We start from the raw sequence: 12024 nt of genomic DNA, 5'->3' as shown, positions 1-12024 counted from the left end.
CATTTTACAAAGGTTTAGGAAGAGGGGAAGAAGGGACTGTTGCACAAAAGAGAGAGAGAAGTCTTCATTTGCCATTGTCCTTCTGTAATTAGGGAGGCAGTAGTCAGTGGTGTAAGAAGGAAGGAGGCTCACACGATGGCTCACACACATTTCATAAGTATCATAAAAGTCCAGGCCCAAAGCAGCACAGTCTTATTAGCAGAGGAAGTGAGGTCAGTAGTCTTCAGCTTCTTAGCAAGATGATAGAATTTATGAAGCATCACAGCAGCAGGACGTGGTTGCCTGCAGACTATTCATATAACAAGCCCACTGGGGTCCTATAGTTATCACCCTTGAATTTGTTTTCCTTTGTTTTCTTTTTTTATCCTCCTGTTTCTCTGGCCTAGCTTCCTGTACTGGAGGAATCACTTTATTATCTTTGATGCCTTGTTGGTGACATTTTCTTTTGGATTTTTTTATTGTCATTATCATTAGCTAGTTTAGTTTAGCTAGTTCCACTGGTGTGTCTCCAATTATAGAGGTACTCAAAGAGGTGTGCAATGAAATCTGAGTACTAATCTTCCAGAAAATCCATGACTGGTGTTCATTCTGAGGTATCCTTTCATTCCAGTGTGAGATAAATGCCTAAAGTGTGCCTAACCTGAAAGTTCATCTTAAAAAACATCCTACTTGTTGTAGATCTTAAAAAGTTCTGTGAGCTGCTGGGAATAAAAGCATTACTCAGACATTATAAAAAAAATTAGAACAAACAATGAATGCTTTTGAATCATGTATCTCTCATTAACACCATGTAGGTAGTAGCTCTACAACAATATTTTCCATGGGGAAATAAAATTTTGTGCATCTTTGACCCCCCTCTCTTCTTTTTGATGATTTTCAGACACATTGCTGTACTTTACTAATTTAGCTTCCTGTGGTGGGGGAAGTGAAGTTTATTATCCCTCTTTTTCTTTTATAGAGCAGGAAAGTGAGATTAACTGCTGTGCCCAAGGTGGTGCAGGTCTGGTAGGTTCAGAATAGATAGTGGATTCCCAGGTGCTGATTTTCATGTATAAGACAGTCAGTCCTAAATCCCTGATTCTGATCTGACTTGTTCTGTCATACAGGATGTTTTAAATTTTTTCCCTCATTAGGAAATCTGTGCTTTATATTGTGGAAGCACAGCATCCAGATGGAAATAGTATGTGTCAGTACAGCATATTTAATTATTTATAACTGCTTTCTTTGTTTGATGGTTTGATTGTTATTTATTTTATTTTTCTACCCAAAGGTTTGATCAGTTAAACAGCCTGGAATCAAACATTTGGCTGTGTTTACAAATTATGAAAATGGTTTCTGATTAAGGCATTCTGTGGGAAAATTAAAGTTGCAGATCAGTACGTAAGCCAGTAGCATTCTTCTGAATTTCAGCAGGAGAGAGCTGCTCTGTGGCATGTGCTCTGTATTCCTGCCTGTGCTGGCACAATATGTAGGTGGTGCTTTGCACATTTTCCTTGTGGTCTTCTCAGGGCTATTGACAGGGAACACTGAGTCCTCTCAGTCAAGTGAGATGCAGGTCTGCAAGACACCCATTAGACAGTACACAACAAAAAGACCACTACCAGTTGCAGCTGAAAAAACTGACAGAATCATGCAGATATCTAAAGCTTATCTATTTTGCAGATATATTGTGATCAAGTCTGAAAATCATTGTGACATCAGTTAAACCAGCAAAGTTCCTAGTTGAAGCTATTTTGCATGAAGTCAGATGTCATTTCATTGTGAGAGATGATTATGAGCTGCTAGATTTAATCTATTTAAGGATACTGCTGCATTAAAAAAAATAATTACTTTTTGGTTTTGTCGGTATGGGTCTGGGGGCCAGTGTTGATTCATAAGTATCAGAGGTCTTATGTTCTTGGCCTCCACTCTTAATTTTCCAGTGTAAAACTTTAAAACATAAGATGCTTTCCTGGCATTAGCTTCTTTACGAGCTGAAAATCCATGTGATCCATAATCCAAATACATAAAATGGTCACCAGTGTATGCTGCAAACATCTTAATGAAATCTTTTTCACTGGATGATTGCTTACAGAACACTAGCCTTCACTTATGGGTCTTATCTTTTTAGCTGTTTCCTGATACAGTTCTCAAAACCTCTAATGACTGAGTAGCTATTGGCAAAAAAACCATCCTTATACATTCCTGAAAAAATAAAGGCAGGAATTTACACAACTTTTGCACAGTTTTTTTTCATAATCACATGTATAATGTTATTTTCTGACAACAATGTTTAGCCAGATTTGCATTTAATTCAGTTCCCTGTTCAAGGGTGAGGATTGCTGGAGTGCCATCAAAATTCTGTAAGCTATAAAGAAGTAAATGTGTCTACAGCTGGTAGAGAAGAGAAGCTGTTGGGGCCATATGTGCACAAAGAGGAGGTTCTACATGAGACCAGTAGTTAACCACTGGAGATGATGGCCATAGGAGCTGCCATAATCTGTAGAAGGCTGGAGGACCTCTGTAGAGCTGATCCTTCCAGGCAGACTTTGGACAAACATGAGTCCAAAACTGGCCATATTTTTGAAGACTGTGGGAGAGAAGGGAGAAAAGGAGTAGTCTTGTGGTCATATGATGCTGGACCTGGCTCTGCCTTAAGGATGGAGATGAAAAATTAGTTTGCCCCATGCTCTCTGGCACTTGGATGGAAAATCAAAGGGACCCATATTCATTTTGGCTTTGTTGAAAATACACAGTAGAATAAACACTCATAGTTGGCAAATGGAAAAGTTTTAAATTGATGATGGAAGAAACATTCATTTCCAAGCTTCTGAGCGAGCTATTAAAATCAACAGAGTAAAGACAAAATCCCTGGCACTGAAAATGAAAGGAACAGTCTTTGTATCTTCTTAGTTAAAACTTGGCAAAACAAATGTAAAGTAGTGGTTTCAGATTTCCATGTGCACTAACTGTGCCAACTTTTTTTTCTGAGGGTTGCCATGTCAGAAAGTTCATCCCACTTGCTCGGTGCTTTTTCCACTAACTTTTAAAATTAGAAATTAATTTAAGCAAAAAAGCTAGATCTTGTACTGGCACTGACATGTATTTCTTTGTTTTGTACTGTTGAATGGTCCAGGTTTTCCAGTAAAATAGAGTTTTTTGAAACAAGTTCATCTCCATTTAATTGGCATTGGAGTTAGTGCAGTAAATAGAGTAATGATGTTTGCCCAGTAATGGTACAGTATTTCTACCTACATTAGTCAGTGGATTTTTGCAAGAGGATGAGAAATCCATAAATTTCAAAAACAAGGGAATCTGCGAGCAGCAAATTCTCTCCTCTTGCACTCCACCCCCAAACATCATTATCTATGGCTATACATTAGCAATCAATTTCACATTGTGACCAGTATTTTCATTGTTATCAAAATTTTCTTAATTCTCTACAGGTTAAGGTAGCTTTTGCATTATTATATCAAAAGATGAAATATAACAATACAATTTTAAAAGAAAATTGTAGTTGTTTGGAAACTTCACACAACCCAGATACATCACTGCCAGTATGTTTTTATAGGATGAATAAAATATGCCTGTTATGGTGCATTCTCTTATGAATTTTCTGTATTTTTAGAGTAAATTCTGGAGGATTCTTCTATAATTCTTAAAAGGATGCCATGGATAGCAGGCGTATTTAATATGTATAACAGCCTTAATGCATTGGTAATGTTTTGTAGTATCATTAAGATTTGGTATAGCTAACACAGCTGATGAGACACAAACTCCTATTTAAAATATTTCATTATTCTGAATATTAAAATTAGGGCAGTGTTGCCTTAAGGATGGCAAAGTTAGTTTAGTTTAGTTTCGTATTAGTTTTTTCAGAGAATCACAGATTAGCAACCAAATTCAGCTTTTCTTCTATTAACTGGACTGAAAATCAAGTATTTTCATTCATCAGGGTAGTAAGGTATTCATTACTGCATCAAAAGGGTGCCAATATTCTGTTCAGACTGACTATGTGTACATAAATGGTGAATTATTTTTGAGGACATTTTTTGCCAGATGAAAATTCTTCCTTTACATCCTTTGGATTTTGTTCTTCTTCTATAACTGGGGACTCTGGCTCTATGTAAATATATACAATATGTAAATATATACATTATTTACATGGAAATTCTTTTATTAATGTCTATGTGTTCCTTTCAAAGTAAAAATTATTAACCTTGAAGAAGCAACTTAAGAGCCAAGGTAAGATTTAGATGGAGTTTGCTTAAAGGATTGCTATTAACTGCTACTTTTCAGCACAGTATAAAAATATACAAATTATCAAAGAGCATGGGGTTTTCTGTGTGCTTGTGGAAGCCGTGAAGGGCACAGTGTGTTGACTTGAGTAGTGCAATGCAGCTGCTTTTCTGGACTCCCCAGTCCATCTCTTCAGCTGTGCATGGGGCTCATCCTAACAGAAGTGTGACTGACTTCACAGCCTGTGGATGAGGTTTAACTATAAAATCTTCCCCCTAAGTCTCCCAACCAAATTCTTTACTGATGAGCAGTATGTGAATAACCAGTTTATTTCACTGGTGAGCAGGAAATTTGGTAGATGGGAGCACATAAGCACCCAAAGTGCAGCTAATTCACTGTTGCTGCACAAAGGTGATAGATGCCAAGCACAGCCAAACTAGGAGTAGCATCTGAATCAGAAAGATGTTTGGCTGATGAACTGTAGAGACAGGAAAGAAATCTCATATTCAGCCACTACAAACTAAAACTGAGCAGTCTATCTGTGCCAAATACCTAGTCAGTCTATCTATACCCAAATACTATAGGCAGATTGCCTCAAACGGACCTTAAATGTTACAAAAGGAAAACAGCTACAGATACTATGGTATATTTTGAAATGCACATAACTAAGTGCAGTGTTCTTATTATGCATGGCATATAATAAAATTAATGGAAGATTCTTAAAGACAGCAAAATAGAGTAACTGTAAGTGAAAGTAGGCAAGCAGCATGTACCTTCCTGGTGGTACATACTTTCAGGAATAGCTTGTAGTATGACAGATTACCAAATTAAAGTTCACCTCCCAGCTCTTCTATAATTTCTAGTGTGGAGGTAGTTGCATAGTCTAGAGAAACACTGATCCCTCATCTAAAGAAAGAACACCTCTATCTTCTACTCACATAGTAATGTTACAGCACCTAGCACAGCACCTCTTCACCAGCCTGTGCTCAAGATTGTTTCTGGACCACAGCTATTAAAGCAATGCCCCTTAAGGCTCAGACAAAGCTTTTTAGTCCATTTTTATTCTTCTGTGCCTGGTGAAGAATACCATGTTCAACATGGTGCTGCATTTATGCCCCAGCAGGTGAGGAGTGGTGAGGAGGGACTGGGGGCATTGAAGCCTGTGTTTTGTTTTGCTTTGTGTTCTCCCCCACTTTTTTTACCCTGTTACTGCTATTTTTAATTTTTCATGTCTTGGTAAAAGCAGAAGTTCTAGGCTATATTGAGAAAAACAGGGCCTGTTAACAAGGTTGAAGCTCGAGTCACTGCTCCAGCAGAGAATTTGTGTGCAACAAGGTAGAACTGCCATTTTTGCACCTGGTTCTTGTACTTGCTGTTGTAGTTTTATTGATTGTAAAGAGAAGAAGTGGGCTGTGCTGCATTTCCCCCCCTTTCTTCTTATAGTGTATGTGTTGCTGTTTCCTGAGTCATTCCATGGCCTCTTCTCACTGCTGTTCAGATAACTTCTTTGGCTGGAATTCATACACAAAGAATAGAATTTACAGGTGCTTGACTCTTAGAGTTCTTAATAGAAAACAGAGTTTCAAGTCTTTTTTCTTTCAGAAAAGACTGGAAGTGAAAAATGATGGAAACATGGCTACAGTGAGCAGCTGAGAAATGAAAGCAAACACTCATACCAAGTCACCTTCTGGACATTATAGCCTGTATTGCTTCCCTAGGTTGAGGCTGGGAGAATTTAACATTATCCTGTGCCATTCCCAGGACATTTTCACAAACTCATCATACAGACTAACCTTTTAAACCACAAACATTTTGATCTGCTATTTGATTATGTAATTTAAAAAAAAACCCACGCAAACACACACATGTACAAAATACCTGTTATTTTTCACTTACAGTAATTTCACTTTTAGTTAAGGAAACATCAAAGCACTTCAAAGACTCTTTGAAGAGTAATTCCCAATTGTATTTCCTAATATTCAAAGAACCATTGCTGAAGCTACAAGTGGATAAATATTTCTTTGTCCAAAGAGCCATTTACCATAAACAATTGTAGAAGATGCAACTGCAGACTTATTATCTGAAAGAATGCAATATCACTCTGAAGCCACCAAGCAGTTCAACAAGCTCCTCTTGACAAGACTTAGCCCCAAGGCCTCACATAGGCATGCTGTCAGGAGAAATGGCAGGATACCTAGTGGACTGGGGACCTGTTACTCTCTGTACTGTAGGACAGGACTCTGCACAACCTCTTCCAAGGCTTCTGGGGCTGTATGTTGTTACATTGCTTTTTCTACAAGTATTTCTACTTTGAATATGTCAAACACTTCATCTGCATAAGTGCCATACAGTTCCCATCAATGTTAGAGCATCTGAAAGAGTTAGGAGAGCAAAAATAAGTTGCAGTTCTTCTAATTAAAGGTTGTATGTGCAGAGACTGCCCAGATTTTGTCTCACATTCATTATAAATCATGATCATTGTTCTCTGAGTCAGCAGACTGTTGTTTCAAAGTTAATTTTTTGTGTCATTCATCCATTCCTTGTCAAATCCCTTCAGCTGTGAAGCCTTACATTGGGTTCTGATGGCCTGTATGTGGTAATCTTTTCACTGTCAATTAGTTTCTTGCTCAGGAGTCCTGAAGAATTTTTCCCACAAATTTGGGGATTATCTTGAATTCCGGTCCACAGGAACATCAGTATGGGCTCAATGTGGTCTGGAAATCCACTCTGTAGGAATAACATGCCACTCAAATTGATTTTCTATTCTGTTCCTAGACAATCTAGGACTGGTTTTGCATTCTGTAATTAGAAAACTGCTTTAATCTGGCATAAGGACTTAATTGTAAGATCCTACCCCCAATCTGTGAGTTATGTTTTCACACCAAAAAAAAAAAAAATAAAAAATTGGCTGGTAAAATTTAGGAATTTACCATGTCTAGATTACTTGTTTGACACACAGACTTTGGCATTCAAACACTTACGGTGTAGTCATACTATGCTTAATTGCCCATCTTTAAATGAGAATCCCAAGACAAGCCATCCTGATTGATCCCATGTGTTGATGATACCCCGACTCCTGTTAATATTTCAACCATTTGTACAATATGAGACCTAAGGTCCCATTTGAACTGAGAAAGCAAATGGCTTATTAAAGTCTAATTTCACCAGCTTGTTCTTGCCTTTGGGCATTTTAAATAGGTTAATGCAATTTTCGCAATATGCTCAGGGAACTTTACTTGCAGAGTGTTGTCATAAACTAGAGGAAAATAGCCCCTAGATTAACTTAAAATGGGAATTATTCTAAACATACTTGTCCTGATACTTAGTCAAGCTCTCCACCTTGGAACTTTTTCTTATTTTTATTTTTTTTTCTTTAGATTTTAGTGGATTATTCTACATTTTAAAGTTTGGTAAGGGAAAAACATATCAGATTTATTTAATGCAGTGGATCATTTTTCAGGGAAGCTCCAGTATTCATCAAAATGTAGAGACACCACAGACACCATATAAATTATGATGGTTTTCTTCTTAACACTTCCTTTTTATTGCCTACATTCTTTAAAGTGAATTTAGTGCTCATGAACGATGCTGGATATGACAACACTAGAAAGTGAAGCCCTCTGTTTATCTGCAGAATTGGTGCAGAGGACTATTGGCGATACAGGTTTCTCCCCATAACCCCATCTGTGTTTTGCACCTGTAACCTTGAGGGATCACCTTTAGGAACAAGGAGATGACCTGATCCATGTGCTCTTTCCATTCTTAGACTCTCTGCTGAAAGTGTAAATACAGATGTCAATTGATGCCATTCAAGTCCATAGTCTTTTTGATCTTCCTCGTTAGATGTTGTGAGACCATCAATTTATTACCTTGATTGTCTGGCAAACTTCTTCCAATGCAGGCAGGCTCTCTGTGGATATCTGTGTGTTCATATGACTTCTATACATTTAATATATCTTCTGTATGGTAGTAAACATGCAAAAGCACCATTAAAGTGCCATGACTTTTGTTCCCTATATTGACCTAGGCTGAATTTGAACCAGTGATTTAGAAATAATATGCTCTGTATCCCATTACTAATCTCTTCAGCCACAAGTCCAGCCCTTCAGGGATTTTTTTTTTCACAAAGAGGATGCTAACATATTTAAAAGAAGTCACATTTTACTCTCGAAAAGAAAATCCGAGCATATGGAAAAACACGGGTATTTGGCTAACCTACTGCTCATTACCCAGGAGGGAGAGAATGTAAATGCAGGCTCGCAGAGATTGTTCAATGTGTGTATTCAATCTTTAGAAATCTGTTTCAAAGAAAAGAAAGGCATAAACCTCATTAGAAGAGAAACAACAGGGTGGAAAAAAAAGCGAGCCATGTCAGTTCAAACGCAAGCCCAGATGCTTAAGTTAGTTACACTTTTCAGTTTAAGGCAATGCAAATCCATTCTCCATTACTGGGGAAGTGGAAAAAGGCATTAAGCCCTTGAAATGGCAGGAGTCAAGTTCTGTGCTCAGTCAAATAGGAAAAGGTTTAATGTATGATTTTCTTCTTTTTAGTCCATTGTACATTGTATCAAGGCACTGAAGAACAGCTATACAATTACATAAATAGCAGGAGAGAAGCTAGAGTAGCACAATTGTTTGTAAGCTAAAATTGTTTCTTATTCCTCCTACCCCTCCTTCCTCTTTGCACAGAAACAAACATACACAAAACATTAATAAAATAAATCAGATATTATGTGAAGCTCATCCACAAGAGCAGATTCTAGATACAATTTGAATCCCTGAATATTAATTTGATCTTCTGCCAAGCACTGTAGAGGTCTTAAGAATCTGAGTTTATATTGTGAGGGAAAGGTGAAGAAGGAGTCCTAATTTTAAATTGTTTTTATTGTATAAACACTTGTGAGCACACTTATGTACCTGGCTTCTTAGAGGGATCATGATTAAACTTTAAAATTTATGTTTTAACCTAATGTATAACCAGGCATATTCCCCTACTTATGTCACAATATGTTAGCCAGAGGCAGCAGACAATTGCTACTATTCTCCATTAATCAGGCTTGGGAAATGAAGACAGACCCTCTTCAGTTTGCCCACGATGACAAAGCTTCAGTCATTCCCCTGTCATGGATCAGACTCCTTCTTTCAGCATGGTTGCTTCAGAGGTGAATTTTCCCCATTGTAACACTCTACTTGGCAGAAGGGCATTTTCATTTCATTTCAGTTTCCTGTGCAGGTAATCAACAGAGGAATAGAATATGAAACGACACATTTTGTGTGAATATTGCAAATGCATGGCAACACTGTGCCTAAGGTATCCCCCAAAGAAAGTCAAGGAGTAGTATGTGCTTTAGGTCATAACTTTCTCTAATCCACAAAGTAGCTTGAGATCTGTGAGAAGTATTGTAGCAGATGACCTAGGAGAATAGAAAGTTTGCTGTCACTGCCTCTTGACCATTGATTCGCACCACTTAACTCCATGCCTCTTATTTTAATGTAAATGCTTCGATACTATAAGTATAATCTGCTTAAAGTAGGATTGTAAACCATGGGGTGATCTCATGGAAAGTCTGCCAGAACACCACACAAGCAAAAAGTTTCTTGAACCATAGGTTTTAAAACCCCTCATACCATTGTTTCTTCATAGATATTAGTTATACTTACTGTTTTCTTGGATACCCGCTATACATTCAACATGTATTTTTTTAGGGAGGGTTGAAATGTCATGCAGCATTTGTGGATTTTCCTCACAGCTTTTCATAGCTTGCATACATTTTTTAGTTGCATCTCTCTTATAAAGTGATGTACTTTATGTTGACCTTTTTAACCATAGAAAGAACTTTCTGTAATTCTTTGGAAGCCTTTCTAATTCTTGAATGCAATTGCAAAAGTAGCACTTTTCACTAAAATATGTCAAAGTTTTGCCCAGCTGTTAGCCAGTAAGTCATAAAACAGATTCCTGTGAGGTAGGCAGTGCATGTTATCTTTTATACATGCAGGCATAACACTGTTGTACCACCTGAAATTCCATCAGGCTCCAATCTCTGCAGAAAGTGACAAATGCTAGACAGGTATACGATTTATAATGGATGAGCTATGTAAGCAAGCTCTGGGAGTTGGATTGGATTTGATTGCAAACAATAATATGACACAACCCCTGCTGTGGATAGTACACACACTGTGAGAGGCAGTTCAACTCGGGAGCATGAGCACCAGACTGCAGGCATGATCCAGAGCCCTAAATCCACCTTCACTGTATACCTACTGTGTGGCTTTCAGAACACCTTTTTCTGTTCTAGCTGTCCTTCCTGTTCTTGCTGAACATGTTGTTTAGCAACAGCATGTTTAAAAATCATACCTCTGTAAGCCATTTCAATGCAATTTATAGCTCAGCTTCAGAGAGGCTTTTTAAATTAATTACACAAAAAACCAAGAAGTTGAATATTTGAATATTTTTTTGCAGTTACTGGCAGTAAACTTGGCAACTTTTCCATGAAGTAACTATTCTTCATTAATCAGATTATCTTTCAGGGAATACCTCCTACCCCAGCAAGAATGTTTTAATTTCCAGTATGAAAGCAAATGGTAGAGATAGCAATCTTCCTGCATTCACCAACCTTCAAATATTGAGCAGTACTGAAAACAAAGATTTTCTACTCCTAGATGAGAAGGTTTTGTCTCCTCCTGTCCAGTTTGGCATGTACAACATAAAACAGTCCCTCATTCCTCTCCATGAGCCATGTAGATTAGAAGTTTTGATTCTGTGGGATGTCATTTAATTAATTTCTATATTGGAGTCTGTGGATGCAGTAAGGGTCAGTTTGAAGTCTTGGTTCTAGTTGTCAGTGGTTCATCTAGTCTGCTAAATTATCACAGCTGAAGAAATGGAATGCACAACAGAAAGAGCTGGTCTAGATTTCCTATTATATTTCCACTCACTACCCTGTTGGCTTTGGGGTATTTAGGTACAAATTATCATTGGGAAATGAATGGGAGTGTTCACTTACTTCTCCAGGGTGATTTCTTTTGCAAGAGATACCATGCATGTTTTTAATCTGGTGGTCACTATGCTTTCTGTTGAAGCAAAAAACTTCTATGAGTAACTTTTTTGATAGAAATATATTGGTATCATCAGTCCTTCTTTGTATTATTAGGATTCTTTGTTGAAGTCACATACACATGGCTATAATTCTTGTTAAGACATGTTTCCAGTTTGATTCCTGCATCTGTTGAAAGAAAATTTAGATCAGCTATGAGCTGGGAATGGAGAACCACCAGCTCTTCCTATCAAGTCTTATATTTTCCTTCTTAAAGCCTTTTCTGGCTTACTCTTTCTGCCTCATCTTTCACCATTTTATTATATATTTTTTTCTTATTCCGGTTTATGGCTCATTGATTTCATAAGTCGTACCAAGACCTTAGGTTCAACCTCAGGGCACAGACATCTAGAAGGTTGAAATCAGGATGTTGGCATGAAAAGAAAGTGGAGATGACTTGGCTTTATCTGCCAGTCCACAAATAACTTGGTCAACAGAGTTTCTGGCCATGAAATCTGAGTGCCATTTTAAAAATTACAAATTTAATTAATTCCTAGTTTACTTTTGCTTCTGTGGGTAGAAATTGGAATACTGGGTGGTGCTGGCAAATAAGTATACAGAGTGAAAAATATCATAATGACCTTGCAAGTTGTTTCTCTTGGGATCTTATAGCTAACTAATTCAACCCTTAAGATGATGATTAACATGGGTATGGCTGAAGACCAAGGTGACTTTTTCAGAGCATAATCCCAGAAAACATCAGTCTTCTGTG

General features: G+C 37.5%; 1 protein-coding gene across 2 annotated transcripts in view; it reads left to right on the top strand.

Moving 5' to 3' along the window:
- Positions 1 to 12024, top strand: part of POU6F2 (POU class 6 homeobox 2) — a 307385-nt gene that overhangs the window by 198342 nt on the left and 97019 nt on the right. The window lies entirely within an intron of this gene.

This window comes from Cinclus cinclus, chromosome 1 (assembly GCF_963662255.1).
Source record: "Cinclus cinclus chromosome 1, bCinCin1.1, whole genome shotgun sequence".
Taxonomy (NCBI): domain Eukaryota; kingdom Metazoa; phylum Chordata; class Aves; order Passeriformes; family Cinclidae; genus Cinclus; species Cinclus cinclus.
The sequence above is the reverse complement of the archived record's forward strand: the minus strand, read 5'-3'. Positions and strand labels throughout refer to the sequence as shown.